Raw genomic sequence first — 16,871 nt, forward strand, 5'->3', positions numbered from 1 at the left:
AGAGTGTTTGAGACTTTGTATGTGCCTTTAAAGAGCAGACTCTAGTTCTCCCAGTTTTAAACCCTATGGTTTCCAAAGCTAAACATTACAGGGGCTCTTCTTCCCACTGCAGGTTTCCGCATGGCTGAAGACCTCAAGGTGGAACTCAGAGGCCCGTCACTCGCAGCTGCAACATTCCTCCTGTTTGTTGAACACAGTGCTTGAGGTGTGCGTCCCAGCCAGATTGTTTCTCCATACTCCTACCCCATCTCTCGTGGCTTTTTCTTTTTATCTGTACTTGCAGAAAATCTTTTCTATTAGTTTTCAGCTCATTCTTAGAGATGAAAATGTTCTATATGTACTTTTTTTGTTTTTTCATGAAAAAAGGCAAGCTCAGGTTTTTCCTACTCTACTATCTTGTCTTACTTGGTCAATGTCTTTTCACAAATGCAGATATGAATGAATGTAATGGAGATACTTGAATGTAATGGAGAAAAATATTTGAGTTGGATTAAAAAGTAAATGTAAAGGCCCCAAGTGGCGCATTGCTTGCAAGGGAAAGAGGAAACATTTTAAGAGGGATGAAGGTGTGAAAGGTAATGAGGTACCTTAAATTTTTCACTTGAAAATTCTGTAAAGACTCATTAATGGTCCGTTCAATTATGTGGAAGATTTGTTTTTCTCTGGAAGTGACTTTGGATAGCAGTTATGGAATGCTAGTTGTAACTTGCATTTGGAGGGTTTGCTGCCTTCAAAACTTGATCTAGATTGTCTAGTAGGTCTTGTTTATTCTCTAAGTCTATAGATAGTAGAATCAGTGTGTCACTTATTTCAGGGACTTCACTCTTAGCCATTGATGCATGGGTCATGAATGCTGAAAGCTCAGCAAGACTTTCATATTCCCCCTGAGCTCTCAGACAGAATAAATAACTTAAGGTTCTTGAGGAAAGTATCAGTATGTTGAAGGAACCCTTGATATAAAAGGCGATCATCTCTGGGTGACCTGTGAATTGATGCTTTGCCAACTCATGCTGAGGATGAGAGGGGCAGCCCAGGATAAATAACCTTTTCTACCGAAGGATCTGACTGTAGAAATTGAGCAACTGCCATTCCATTTTCAAAATGCTTCTCCATACGGACTTATAGAGTCTTCAGGCCTTTATTGTGGGGGTAACAGTCAACAGGAGATGGAACTGCTCCAAGAGAATTTTGTAAAAAACAGGATTAAGTGACACTAAGCCCATAAGGCCACTGGAAATATGTTGACATAAATGTGTTATCAATGATTAAAATAATGTCTCCAAGTTTAAGGACAGTATGTGCACAGGTTTCAGTCAGTCATCTTCAGGCCAGGATGTGTAGGGGTTTCAATCTAAACAAGCTTGGTTTCTGCCATAATAGCTGCCTCTAACCATTTGGTTTTGGAACAATCAACAAGGAAATCTTTAATACAAATTCAGTTGTCACCTGCCTAAAGAACCCTGTTTGTATCTCCATACACATCATCTTTACAAACAATTTGGCCCCCTGCTTTTTAACAGATTGTTAATAGTCACAGAGGCTACTTAGTCCCCTCCAGGGCTGCCACAGCTTTTTCAAGCAATTCCTGGTGGGATTCCAGACTGGCTAAACTCAAAACCCTAGTGTCACCTAGGAGCCCCTTGCTTGAATGTGGTAGACAGCGAGATAGGGGGCACGGCACCCTGGGATGTCCAAGTTCCTGTTCCGCATGGATGGCTGCATGGGGAAATGTTGGAGCCTAGGCAGGAAACCTAGAGGTGTCTTTTTACTGCATGCTGAACTACAAAAGAGAGAGAGAGTTAAACAGTGAGGAAGATAAAAGTATGAAATTGGTGCACTGGGACTTGAAAATGACAGAACAATTAGGTGAAGGAGAGGTAACAGCACACCTGGGATCGAGCATTTAGCCCATGAAAACTGGACTCTGTGACCTTTTACTGCTCTTGACCTAGATGTGTAGTGATGGTTTTTGAGAAGAGTCATAAAATTATCTTCTTTAACAATTTTGCAGAATCACTCTGAATGATGTATTGAGATAGGATTGTCAACTAGGTGCATATTATAATAATCTAAATGAAGAGTGCTGGTGGCTAGGACAAGGGTAGCAGCTGTGGAAAAGTGAGAAATGGACATATCTTGTATAATTTTCAGAGAATTGATATACCAATATATATTGATCAGTTGGATGTGACTTATGTGAGAGAGAGACAGTGATGACTTCAAAGTTTGTGACCGAGGTGATGGGAAGCATATAGTTACCATTCACTGCTTTAGTAAATATTTTGGGAGAAGATTGTTGGGGGAAAAGAAATCAAGATTCTAAAATAATCTCTAAAACATCTCTTAAATGTCCAAGTAGAAATATATGAGACAATGTATTGTATGTGTCTTGAATTCAGAGGAGAAATGAGCATGGTAGCAGCAGTCAACTTGATGAAGAATGCCAAAAGGTAGCAGCAAAAGAGTGCAGATGCCCTCGAATCTCTAAATTAATGGTGTCATCACTTAGGTCACACCGATTATTAACAGTCACATCAAAGCAGAACAGATGGCAAGGCAAAAAATAGGAAAGTGATGGGCAAAGCAGGGCTGCTTGGTTCAGTGGGGGCCTAGGAAGGATGAGGAGTGCTATCAGGCCACTTGGCAGGTAAGAAGGGACAAACGAGTAAAGTGACCTTCTCAGATTTCTTTATTCTAGATGATTGGTATTTGTTCTAATGGCCATTTGGCTCAATTTGTAACATAAACAATATAAAAGAACCCCAAATATTCCAGAAGAGGTACTAGGCAAGATGGATTATAGCATAATCACAGAAACATAAGCATTGTTAAAGGTTCATGAGTCTTGACGCCCTCACAGAATGACCAGGCCTGTTTAGAAACAGGTATAAGAACCTGTATTCTGTACTAGAAATGTTAAGAAAGAGCAATATTAAATACTAGACTTCTTGATTAGTATTACTGGATTGACAAACATGACCTGTTAGGGCATATAGGTTAACTATTTAAACAGTAAGTCATTGGTCAGTCATAATGGCATTAACCTATATATCATAAATTGTTTGGGATATGTAGTTAGCAGGACTATCTCCCCTAAAGTCTACTTTAAGAGGAAAATTACTTCTTTGGTGCATAAAAGTTATTTGGAATTGAGGAGGCCATTACTCCAAATAAAATACTTTACTATCTCAATGTTGTAATTATTTTTGGTATAGAATCAGAAATATAGACAACACAAAATTAAGCAGAACAAATTTAAGGAAGAAATAAAATTTGCTTTAGATATATATATTGATTTATGAATAGAATTAAATTTTGCATTCACATTCATGTACTTACCCTAAAGTCCTTCTTACCAGGTAGCTAGGTTATTTTATATTCTAGATTTCCCAGCAATGATTCCTGATGTTATTACTGGGCCTATCCAAAGAGTAAATGATTCATCATGGCTAAAATGAATGGAGTCAAATGTATAATAACAAGCAAGGTGTTTTCTGAAAACAAGGCAGTTTCTAGAAATATGACTGAGTTCTCAGTAGAGGATGTAGCCAAACTGTGGTTAAGCAGAAGGAGAACTCAGTTGGGAAGTTCCATTATGGAGAAAGTTTCTGTTTTAAATTTCTTGGAAATGGTCAGTACTCTGAAGGAATATTATTTCACAAAGGTTGACCTCAGTTCCTCTAGGAGATATATGGAGATACATGGAGGAGAGAATGGAACCTTCTACAGCATTCTATCACAAAGAAATTGTCTCTGCAGGTGACATAGCCAAAGTAAGAGATGATTTTTTGGCTCTTGCAAATAATTGAATTACAGTAATGTACAATTATTAGCTGTAACTAATACTACTATTGTTATTAATATTCCATAAAATGGGAAAAAAAAATCTTGATATGTGCAAAAGACTTAATGGAAAAAAATTAGGTATTTTATTTAATTTATGATTCAAAGGGTACATCAAGACATGACATAAGAAATCTGGCCTTGACCATTCAAAGAACTCTAGAGAACTTAATCGGAGAGTAAAACTCTTTCTTCCTTCTTTTCTTCCTCAGAACGAGCTTGCTTTACATCCAATCATTTATTCAGTCATTCACACATGCAAAAGGTAGTTGTTAGACACGAATATATGACAAGCACTATTGGATATCAAGGAAACAAAAACATTTCTTAAAGGGAACCTGAGTTCAAAATTTACAAGGATGTAATTCCCCTAAACCAAGGAACTTGAACCAAGAACTAAGGAGAACTGCCAATCTTTTCAGAAATATACATGGTTAATCAGAGAAAATGCTTCATTTTCTTCAGATGTGTGGGCATCACACAGCACAAGCAACAGACAAGTTCTAATCAAGTCTCCCTCTTGCTTAGGTCCCCCATCCCCTGGGTTCACTCCCTTTACCTCTAGCATTTTAAACAGTGCGATGAAACGATATTCCAACATATGCAAATGCTTGTATTTTCCAGGAAGAACCTAGACCAAACAGCAAATATGAGAAACTTTATTTGCTACTCTCCTAGTCCTGTCCCTTTGGAACAACCTCTATATCCTAAATTTTACTTTCCCTTATCCTGTAGGTATCCTTTCCCTGTATGGTAAATTGGATATCTCCAAATGCCCTCATCATGGCTCCTCCCTTTGGCCCTTCCTTTCAAATTTTAAGCTTTCATTGTTACTTATGCCTTCCTGGAAAATATGTTTTATTCTTCAGAATGTATTCTGGAAGTTAGATCATGTAATTGAATCAAACCATTTTAAGTGTAGTAATTAATTTACTAGTCTGGATGATCACTAAGTCAGCTAAAAAACCTTAAAATAAATAAAATTATTATATATTCACAGCATAAACTCTAACATCTATTAAGACACACCTCTGGAAGTGGAGCTTAGGAAATCAGAGCTAAAAAGATGTTTCCTAATGCAGCCTGACTGATAAATTGATGTTGGGTTCTAGCTGCTTTACCATTAAGGAGTGATGACAGAAGCAAGAATGTGAGAGTGGAGGCGAAATGCATAAAGCTAAAGTTGGACTGGCTAAAGCTAACTAGTTTCCTTAAGTGAATGAGGCAGAGCTCTCCCCCATGGTTCTGTTACTTCTTCTTCTGACTTCCTGCATCAAATTTCTTACTGACTCTTGATTTTTGTCTGTACTTAAAATTTCTAATCAAGTCAGGCCTAACCCTTGCATGAAGTCTTTGAAATTATGCATGGCCTTGATTTCTATTTGAATATTTTCTACCTCCTTAAGCCCTTTGAAGACTGAAAATATGATTTAAGGAAGCAGATAAGATCATGAAACTTCTCTGGGCAAAAAATAAAAATTAATAGTAAAAGAGAGCAGAAGAGGAAGAAGAAAACAGTTCATGGAACACAGAGTGAGTCAAGCAGCTTAGAAGCAGATTAGAGCCTGACTCCTGGAAAATGCTCAGGATAAATGATAATGAAAAATATTTAAATTAAGTTGTTAAATTTTGACAGTTTCCTTCATTTGACTGCACACATGAAAAGGTCATTTTTCATTCCAATCACAAAGAAAAGCAATGCCGAAGAATGTTCAAACTACCACATAATTGCAGTCATCTCATACGCTAGAAAAGTAATGCTCAAAATTATCCAAGTCAGGCTTCAAAAGTATGTAAAACATGAACTTCCAGATGTTCAAAGGCAGAGGAACCAGAGATCTAATTGCCAACATCTGTTGGATCATCGAAAAAGCAAAAGAGTTTCAGAAGAATGTCTACTTCTACTTTATTGACTGTGCCAAAGTCTTTGACTGTGTGTATAACAACAAACTGTGGAAAATGCTTCAAGAGATAGGAATACCGTACCATCTTACCTGCCTCCTGAGAAACCTGTATGCAGGTCAAGAAGGAACAGTTAGAACTGGACATGGAACACAGACTGGTTTCAAATCAGGAAAGGAGTATGTCAAGGCTGTATATTGCCACACCGCTTATTTAACTTAATTTAACTTTTATGCAGAGTACATCATGTGAAATGCCAGGCTGGATGAAACACAAGTTGGAATCAAGATTGCCAGGAGAAATGTCAGTAACCTCAGATACTAGATGACACCACCGTTATGGCAGACAGCGAAGAAGAACTAAAGAGCCTTTTGATGAAAGTGAAAGAGGAGAGTGAAAAAGTTGGCTTAAAACTCAGCATTCAGAAAACTAAGATCATGGCATCTGGTTCCATCACTTCATGGCACATAGATGGGGAAACAATGGAAACAGTGAGAGACTTTGTTTTGGAGGGCTCCAAAATCACTGCAGATGGTGACTGGAGCCATGAAATAAAAAGATGCTTGCTCCTTGGAAGAAAAGCTAGATCAACCTAGACAGCACATTAAAAATCAGACATTATTCTGCCAACAAAGGTCTGTCTAGTCAAAGCTATGGTTTTTCCAGTAGTTATGTATGGATGTGACAGTTAGATAATAAAGAAAGCTGAGCGCTGAAGAATTGATGCTTTTGAACTGTGGTGTTGGTGAAAACTCCTGAGAGTTATTTGAACTGCAAGGAGACCCAACCAGTCCCTCCTAAAGGAAAGCAGTCCTGAATATTCTTTGGAAGGACTGATGCTGAAGCTGAAGCCCCAATACTTTGGCCACCTGATGGGAAGAACGGATTCATTGGAAAAGACCCTGATGCTGGGAAAGATTGAAGGCAGAAGAAGAAGGGTATGACAGAGGATGAGATGGCTGGTTGGCATTGCTGACTCAATGGACATGAGTTTGAGCAAGCTCTGGGAATTGGTGATGGACAGAGAAGCCTGGCATGCAGCAGTCCATGGGGTCACAAAGAGTCAGACACGACTGAGCCCCTGAACTGAACTGAACATATGCAAATGCTCTCTGAAGAAATCAGGGAAAGAGGGACCATGTTTAACTTCTAGTATTCAGACTTGGGAAGTTATTTTGAATATGTGTGACAGACCCCCTTCTCTAGGATACTTTGTCATAGGGTATTTTGTTCGTTACTAACCTCTTAGCTTGCTACCTTTGTAGGCAGTTGACTCACGAACAAGAAATAACTTTCTATAATGTTGATAAACCTCTCCGTGAAATATGGAAGTCTGAAATGATTGTGACTGTGTGTATGTAGCAAGGAGGGTATCCAAGAATGCTTAGGACTATAGCAGGTTGTGGTCCCACATACTCCTTTACCCAGTGAATTATACACGACCTTTTTTCAGGAAATGTTCCCAGACGTAGGTGAGAAGTGCTTGTTGGGGAAAAATCCAGGACCAAAAGGAATTAGAAAGGCTCATCTTCTTGTTATGGTCATACGAAGCAAAATTTCCCAGACAAAATACACCTCTGTGCTTTACTTCTTTAGTTGCTAACTTGTTTCCAAATCCTTTGTGGTGCCATGGACTGTAGCCTGCCAGGCTCCTCTGTCCATGAGATTTTCCTGGCAAGAATAATGTAGTTGGTTGCCATTTCCTTCTCCAGAGGATCTTCCCAGCCCAGGGATCAAACCTGGGTCTCCTACATTGCAAGTCAATTCTGTCCCACTGAAGCACCAGGGAAACCCACCTATGCCACTCAGTGACATGTGGCATTGTTTTCCATTGACTACTGCAAATGTGACAGTACTGGGTCAGGAGTGCTTCTGGAGCTGAATCCTGAATGTTTAGAAGCAGACATTCCTACCCTTTAGCTATGGTGGTTGAGAATCTGAAGTTTCCAGCTAACATGTAGTTGCATTATTTCAGGGATTCTTTTCTTTTCCTTCAAATTTTAACATATCTGAATTTAGATGACATAATTATTGTCATTCAGGAACAGGTAGGCTTGGAAGTTGTTACTGCCTGCCCCTGTGTATGAAAAATTATAAAATACTGTTAGCTGCTTGGACAATAAGCATACAGAAACTACTGTAGCATTTTTCAAGAAACAATGAATCATTAATGCTTGTGTAGCCACCAAGCATGATTTTACATGGGAAAAAATGCACTGGTGTTTCCAGATCAAAAAGTTAGACCCTGAATGGAAAGAAGTTGTAGTTTTAGAGTCATTTAATCAATTATTTCACTTAAATATTCTTTTTATGATTTCACAAGTATAATATATACAAAGAGGTATTTCAGTAGAATAAAATAAAAACTCTAAGTGATATAAAATATAGTATCAGTGTTAAATTAGCAGAGATTTTCCTCTTCATTGAATGGTATATGTAATAATGGTGCATTTACTATAAATGGCATTTTAGATCTATTTTCTTTCACTATTCTGAACATTTGGCCCCAGTCAAGCAAAAGTTCAATCTTATTTGGAGGTGCTGAGTACAGGATAAGAAAGAGTAATGACAACCACCTCAAAAGGAAACAGGAAGCTTTGACTGAGGGCCTAAAAGAACCAAAGTAATAATCAAATTTCTTAGTATTTGTGTATAGAAATATATGCTGCCTAGTCAGCCTGATTTCCTTTCAGGCATAATCCCTTATGGGCTTCCCAGGTAACCCAGGGATAAAGAATCTACCTGCCAATGCAGGAATTACAAGATACACAGCTTCAACCCCTGGGTCAGGAATTGCTTCATATTTGGGGTGCAATTTTCTGGAGTATAAAATGGCAACCCACTCCAGCATTCTTGCCTGAAAAATTCCATGGACAGAGAAGCCTGGTGGATTACAGTCCATGGGGTCGCAAAGAGTCAGACATGAATGAGCAACTGAGCATGCAGGTAATCCCTCACACTGACAATATGGGGGAAATAACAGCTGTTTGTCTCTCAGTTTCCCTTAGCCTACCAGAGACTTTGTCTAACGCATAGAAATTTTGTCTGGCATGGTAAACCCAGCTCTAGAATAAAGACTGTGCTAGACTTGAGATTGAGTTTGAGGAGTTAGCATCCTATGAGGAAAGATAAGTAACATCCCCCTATGGATGCACCTGAATGCAAGTCACCACCAACTGGAAGCCAAGGGAGTAACAGGACTGAGTCACAGGGGAATGGTGCAGAAATAGTGCCCTGGAGTGAACCCGTTCCCAGTCTCTCTATACCTCAAAACTCATTCCAGATTCATAACATTAGGCCAAGCAATGCACCTAAAGAGGGCTTCGTAGAATTGGAAAACAAACATCTAGGAAAAAGAGATATCATAGTGTAATATAGTGTAATGCATAGAATAGCATAGCATAACATACAGCACAGTATAGCATCGGGTATTATAGCACAGTATGTAATATAACATAGCATAACGAATACTACACCACGTCATAACATGCACGCATCCCCTCTGGAAGATAGAAAGCATTTACTTTCTATTTACTTATGTTCTTCTTGGACCACGTGGTAAAGATACTATGTTCATTGTTCACTGTTATTTGATACACAGCCTGGGCCATCCTCATAAAGCTTGTTGAAGAGAATATATTTTATCTGCGTGATACTTTAACTATAAAAATTAATGCATTTTGTCATGTCTACAGCATATTTATGAAGAATGGAATGGCAATCCACCCCAATATTCTTGCCTGGACAATTCCATAGACTGAGGAGCCTGGGCGGCTACAGTCCACCGGATCACAAAAAGTCAGACATGCCTGAACGATTAGCACAACAAAACATCATATTTGGGGAGCAGAGACAGCTTTTGCAGGATCCATAAAAGGTTACTAAAGAAAAATGAAAGCTATTTGAAAACATGTAACTTAATTTTTTGGAGAAGGAAACAGCAACCCACTCCAGTGTTCTTGCCTGGAGAATCCCAGGAACAGGGGAGCCTGGTGGGCTGCCATCTATGGGGTCGCACAGAGTCGGACACGACTGAAGTGACTTAGCAGAAGCAGCAGCAGCAACTTAATTTTAATAATGATTATATAGTTATATTTTAGAATTATTATGAAATATAATAGCAATAAAAGTATTATGTAATTACCTAGCACTATAGTCCCATTTTATACTGTTTATGGAGTTCTCATGGAAAGAATGCTGGAGTGGGTTGCCATTTCCTCCTCCAGTGGACCACATTTTGTCAGAACTCTTCACTATGTCTCGTCTACCTTAGGTAGCCTTGTGTGGCATGGCTCATAGCTACAATGAGTTATGCAAGCCCCTTTACCACAACAAGGCTGTGATCCATGAAGGGGAGAAAAGTGAAAGCAATTATAGATTTTATTTTCTTGGGCTCCAGAATCACTGTGGATGGTGACTGCAGCCCTGAAATTAAAAGACCCTACTTAGAAAGAAAGATATGACAAACCTAGACAGTGTATTAAAAAGCAGAGACATCATTTACCAACAAAGATCTGTATAGTCAAAACTTTGCTTTTTCCAGTAGTCATGTGTTGATGTGAGAGTTAGATCATAAAGAAGGCTGAGCACCAAAGAATTTATGGTTTCTAATTGTGGTGCTAGAAAAGACTCTTGAGAGTCTCTTAGACTGCAAGGGGATCAAATCAGTCAACCCTAAAGGAACACAGAAAGAAAGTGAAGTCGCTCAGTCGTGTCCAACTCTTTGCAACCCCATGGACTGTAGGCTACCAGGCTCCTCCTTCCATGGAATTTTCCAGGCAAGAATACTGGAATGGGTAGTCATTTCATTCTCCAGGGGATCTTCCTCACCCAGGGATCAAACCCAGGTCCCCTGCATTGTAGGCAGACACTTTACCATCTGAGTCACCAGGGAAGTTGCCTGGAAGAAATTAACCTAAATATTCATTGAAAGGACTAATATTGAAGCTGAGCTCCAAAAATCTGGCCACCTGATACGAAAAGTTGACTCTTTGGAAAAGACCCTGATGATGGCAAAGACTGAGAGCAAGAGGAAAAGGAGGCAAAGAGGATGAGCTGGTTGGATGGCATCACTGACTTAATGGACCTGAGATTGAGCAAACTCCAGGAGATAGTGGAGGGCAAAGGAGCCTGGTGTGCTGCAGTACATGGGATTGCAAAGAGTCGGACATGATTTAGCAAGTGAACAACAACAATTATAGTTCCATTTGGAAAGAAGTTTGTTTTTTTTTTTTTTTTTCCCAATAATATATTGAATAAACAGAATGAGAGTACTATAGATAAATCCAATAAATATGGTGGAATCCAAGAACTTTTGAATCAGTTCAGTTCAGTCACTCAGTTGTGTCCAACTCTTTGTGACCCCATGGGCTGCAGCACACAGGCTTCCCTGTCCATCACCAGCTCCCAGAGTTTACTCAAACTCATGTCCATTGAATCGGTGATGCCATCCAACCATCTCATCCTCTGTCATCCCCTTCTCCTCCCACCTTCAATCTTTCCAAGCATCAGGATCTTTTCCAATGAGTCCGTTCCTCACATCAGGTGGCCAAAGGATTGGAGTTTCAGCTTCAGCATCAGTCCTTCCAATGAATATTCAGGACTGATTTCCTTTAGGATGAACTGGCTGAATCTCCTTGCAGTCAAGGGACTCTCAAGGGTCTTTTCCAACACCTCAGTTCAAAAGCATCAAATCTTCAGCACTCAGCTTTCTTTATAGTCCAACTCTTACATCCATACATGACTACTGGAAAAACCATAGCTTTGACTAGACTTTTGAATAGTGGTCAATAAAATTTGTAAAAACTATGCTTTTCAGTATTTAAAATTTATGCTTTAATGTTCTTGTGCATACACCCATATTGGTTTTTCCAGACCTAAAATGGAAACAATTATATATTAGTTTTATTTTCTGTTTGCTTGCTTATTATTTTAATTATAGTGTATAAATTAAATAAAGTAGGCCATGTTTCACATCTAGACAGTGTGACCCTAAGAGGAGCAAACTGTTAGGAATGGTAAGATGGTCCATAAAGTAACCAAAGCCAGTGGTGACAATAAGAAAGTGATGCCAACTTCTTACTGTAGACTTCAAAACATGGAGATGACAGGAATCATGCAGATCTTAAAAATACATGAAAGAGGGTACTTCAGTTGACATTTGTCTTATCCTGAAATAGCTATCTTACCAATATGACTTGTATGAACCAGTAGACTGTCTATATCAAGCATAAAAATTAACTACATACTAGATGATTTAGGCTTTTATTTTCCCTTTAGGGCAATAGCATTTTTAATAAAAGGGATTCTAGGAAATTCTCTGAACACAATCCAAGTGGCCTACAGGTCTAAATCTAAATTAAACAATAAATACAGATAAATTCCCAATAATTTCATAATGTTCCTTAATGTCATAAAAACATTTTTATATTTTAAAACAATAATTCTTTTTTTCCCATTTATTATAAGATTTAACATAATTTGGAAAATCTATTTTTATAAAATTTTCCCAACATATTTATTTTTATCCATTTAAAATCTTTGACCTCATAATTTCACCATCTTATTGCTTAATAGAAGTATTATGAATCTCAAGCCTTCTTATTTTAAGAAATATCTTAAAATTTTAAAAATAGAGATCAAAGTTCTAACTACAGAAGCCTAGCTAATCCCTGAGAAACTCTCAATTTCAATAGCAAAAATTACTCTGCTTCACAGTCTTTTCATCAGTCACCTCTAACTGACAGGAAGACAAAACAAATGAAAATAAAATTTTGTGAAATTATAATAAAATTATTCTAATGCCTCATCTCAAAAAAGAATCACTGAAAGTCATTTAAAAGCAATTCAGTTACACCTACTATTTTTCTAGTGGAAGATATGCTTTAGTGTTGATAACAATATATGTTTAACTGATTCAAGCAATTTTCAAACATGTTTATCTCTTCTTTTGAGATTCATACAACTACCTTCCCCCTTATTGATAGAATTAAACTGTCTCTCTTCGTTTGCTCTCTCCCTTTTTTGCAATGCAGAGTGAGACCATCTTTTCCAAGTGAAAAAGAGATTTCAAGACTGACATTCATTTTATACCAGTTAGTAGCAGGATTCTGAAATTTATCAGGTTGAAAGATATTTCTTTAAGGCCAAGGTTTAGAAATAGTGCATAAATACATGTGCGTCGGAGAAAATAAAGAATCCAGTAAAGTTTCAGGAACTGGGCACAGAGATTCCTCATAAGTCTTTTTGGTTTAGGTCCATAATTATAGTCAAGCCAGTAATTATTGATTGATTGTTCAGCAGAGATGGAACAAAACCGTATCTGAGACTTTTCCCCAATTTAAACAAACGAAAGACTCTCCTCACCAAAACATACCATTTTAATCATCCATGGAATTATGGAAAGAGATTGGCATCAGAGAATCTGGCTTCAAGCGCCTACTTCACCATTTATAAGTTTGCGTGATTGAAGTCATGTTACTTAGCTTTTAAAGCTTCTGTTTTCTCATCTATGAAATTAGAATACTTAGAGATTGCAGTGAGGCTTGCAGAAAAGGAGTGCCAACTATTAACATTACTGCTCCATAAAGCTATCCCAAATACAGAAGAAATATGCTGCAGGATTAATTTACTTTGACTCTGTAAGATGATCACCCAGACAGATGCAGATCCAATGAGAACTGGAAAAATTGGGATTTGGTGATATATATTTGGAGGATACTCTGGCACAAAAGCAAGTATTTGGGTAGTTTTCTAGCTTAAATGTTCACAGAACTCTGGGAATATGCCAAGAAGAAAAAGGACTGAAATTTCTGAGACTCATAATCTCTGCAAGGAATTTGGCTCAGACAAACTGTTAATCCTCTCCTGTTCTGTAACCTCTTGGAAATATCATGGTCAATCTCTTATTCTAACTAGACATAGGTACCCTGTCTTTGTGAGTCCTCTTATTCATCTACCCCTCCTGAATCCCATAATAAAAATATATTGCTTCAAGCAATATCATATACTGCTGTTGGTGACTATCATGTTTTTTGGTCTATTCTTTGCTACCCAAATTTGAGAATACTGAGATTAACCTATAATAACACAGCTTTTTTTTTTTTCTCTTGTATTTTACTCACCTAAATGAATGTGTTTTGGATGTTTTACTCCTCTGAGAACAGGCCAGACAGGGAAAAAAAAGTACTTTTCTTACCAGGACTGCTCATATCTGGAATAAGATTATGTAATGAGGGAAAATGGAAGGCATTTTATTCAACCTACACATTGAGAAACACTTGAGAGTAGGCTGTATAGTTATGTTCACAGAAACATGTGATCATTAACAAAAGATATAATACCAACAAATTCAATAAAATAGTTGAAGATATAGGAAAGCTACTCCAGGTAAGAAATGTAGTATTTTTGAGATGATAGAAATATAAATACATGTAAATGTGACTGATCAAGTTCTGCCTTAGTTTGGTTGTCTCTCTTGAAAGAGGGAGTCTTTTCCTTCACCTCATTGTATTCTTCATATTCTCAGAACTGCTTAATGAAGTTTCTTATATTTTAATAGTGATAAAGAGGTTGGAATAGTCCAAATACCACCTTGATCATAAAACAGCGTTAAATACTCATGGTTATAGAGTCAAAGGGCTGGGCCCACGTACATTTACATTGTTTAGAAAACCAACATAAAGCAAATCCATGTATGGGGAAATTAGTATGTTTTGTAATATATATTGAAAATCCCTCATCCAAAAAGCCTTGATAACCAAAAGGTTTTCATATAATGACAAATAGATCTATACTGATGTATGATTATTTATTGATTTTTTTCCTGTTTGAATCAGATATATTGTTTACATATTTTATTTACATATCTGAATAGGGGGAACTGTTCCAGGCCCCACTGTTAGCATAATAAAGATACAAGCTAAATGTTACCTTTAAAAAATTCAGACACAATCCCAACTCTGGAATATATCCTGCCCCTAGAGTTTGGATTAGGAATTGTAGATCTAATCATACTTTTTTTTTTTTTTTTTTAAACTTTACATAATTGTATAAGTTTTGCCAAATATCAAAATGAATCCGCCACAGGCATATATGTGTTCCCCATCCTGAACCCTCCTCCCTCCTCCCTCCCCATACCATCCCTCTGGGTCGTCCCAGTGCACCAGCCCAAGCATCCAGTATCGCGCATCGAACCTGGACTGGCAACTCGTTTCTTACATGATATTCTACATGTTTCAATGTCACTCTCCCAAATCTTCCCACCCTCTCCCTCTCCCACAGAGTCCATAAGACTGTTCTATACATCAGTGTCTCTCCTGCTATCTCGTACACCAGGTTATTGTTACCATCTTTCTAAATTCCATATATATGCGTCAGTATACTGTATTTATGTTTTTCCTTCTGGCTTACTTCACTCTGTATAATAGGCTCCAGTTTCATCCACCTCATTAGAACTGATTCAAATGTATTCTTTTTAATGGCTGAGTAATACTCCATTGTGTATATGTACCACTGCTTTCTTATCCATTCATCTGCTGATGGACATCTAGGTTGCTTCCATGTCCTGGCTGTTATAAACAGTGCTGCGATGAACATTGGGGTACACGTGTCTCTTTCCCTTCTGGTTTCCTCAGTGTGTATGCCCAGCAGTGGGATTGCTGGATCATAAGGCAGTTCTATTTCCAGTTTTTTAAGGAATCTCCACACCGTTCTCCATAGTGGCTGTACTAGTTTGCATTCCCACCAACAGTGTAAGAGGGTTCCCTTTTCTCCACACCCTCTCCAGCATTTATTATTTGTAGACTTTTGGATCGCAGCCATTCTGACTGGCGTGAAATGGTACCTCATAGTGGTTTTGATTTGCATTTCTCTGATAATGAGTGATGTTGAGCATCTTTTCATGTGTTTGTTAGCCATCTGTGTGTCTTCTTTGGAGAAATGTCTATTTAGTTCTTTGGCCCATTTTTTGATTGGGTCATTTATTTTTCTGGAGTTGAGCTGTAGGAGTTGCTTGTATATTTTTGAGATTAGTTGTTTGTCCGTTGCTTCATTTGCTATTATTTTCTCCCATTCTGAAGGCTGTCTTTTCACCTTGCTAATAGTTTCCTTTGATGTGCAGAAGCTTTTAAGGTTAATTAGGTCCCATTTGTTTATTTTTGCTTTTATTTCCAGTATTCTCAGAGGTGGGTCATAGAGGATCCTGCTGTGATGTATGTCAGAGAGTGTTTTGCCTATGTTCTCCTCTAGGAGTTTTATAGTTTCTGGTCTTATGTTTAGATCTTTAATCCATTTTGAGTTTATTTTTGTGTATGGTGTTAGAAAGTGTTCTAGTTTCATTCTTTTACAAGTGGTTGACCAGATTTCCCAGCACCACTTGTTAAAGAGATTGTCTTTAATCCATTGTATATTCTTGCCTCCTTTGTCAAAGATAAGGTGTCCATATGTGCATGGATTTATCTCTGGGCTTTCTATTTTGTTCCATTGATCTATATTTCTGTCTTTGTGCCAGTACCATACTGTCTTGATAACTGTGGCTTTGTAGTAGAGCCTGAAGTCAGGTAGGTTGATTCCTCCAGTTCCATTCTTCTTTCTCAAGATCGCTTTGGCTATTCGAGGTTTTTTGTATTTCCATACAAATTGTGAAATTATTTGTTCTAGCTCTGTGAAGAATACTGTTGGTAGCTTGATAGGGATTGCATTGAATCTATAAATTGCTTTGGGTAGTATACTCATTTTCACTATATTGATTCTTCCAATCCATGAACATGGTATATTTCTCCATCTATTAGTGTCCTCTTTGATTTCTTTCACCAGTGTTTTATAGTTTTCTATATATAGGTCTTTAGTTTCTTTAGGTAGATATATTCCTAAGTATTTTATTCTTTCCGTTGCAATGGTGAATGGAATTGTTTCCTTAATTTCTCTCTCTGTTTTCTCATTATTAGTGTATAGGAATGCAAGGGATTTCTGCAACCCAAAACCTGTGGGACACGGTAAAAGCAGTCCTAAGGGGAAAGTTCATAGCAATACAGGCACACCTCAAGAAACAAGAAAAAAGTCAAATAAATAACCTAACTCTACACCTAAAGCAACTAGAAAAGGAAGAAATGAAGAACCCCAGGGTT

At 37.8% G+C, this 16,871-nt stretch overlaps 1 pseudogene; it reads right to left on the bottom strand.

The window, feature by feature from the left end:
• Positions 1–695: 695 nt before the first annotated feature.
• The window catches only part of LOC113894937, a 172,795-nt pseudogene continuing 156,619 nt past the window's right edge, over positions 696–16,871 (bottom strand).

The sequence above is a fragment of the Bos indicus x Bos taurus genome, chromosome 7, assembly GCF_003369695.1.
Source record: "Bos indicus x Bos taurus breed Angus x Brahman F1 hybrid chromosome 7, Bos_hybrid_MaternalHap_v2.0, whole genome shotgun sequence".
NCBI classification, from domain to species: domain Eukaryota; kingdom Metazoa; phylum Chordata; class Mammalia; order Artiodactyla; family Bovidae; genus Bos; species Bos indicus x Bos taurus.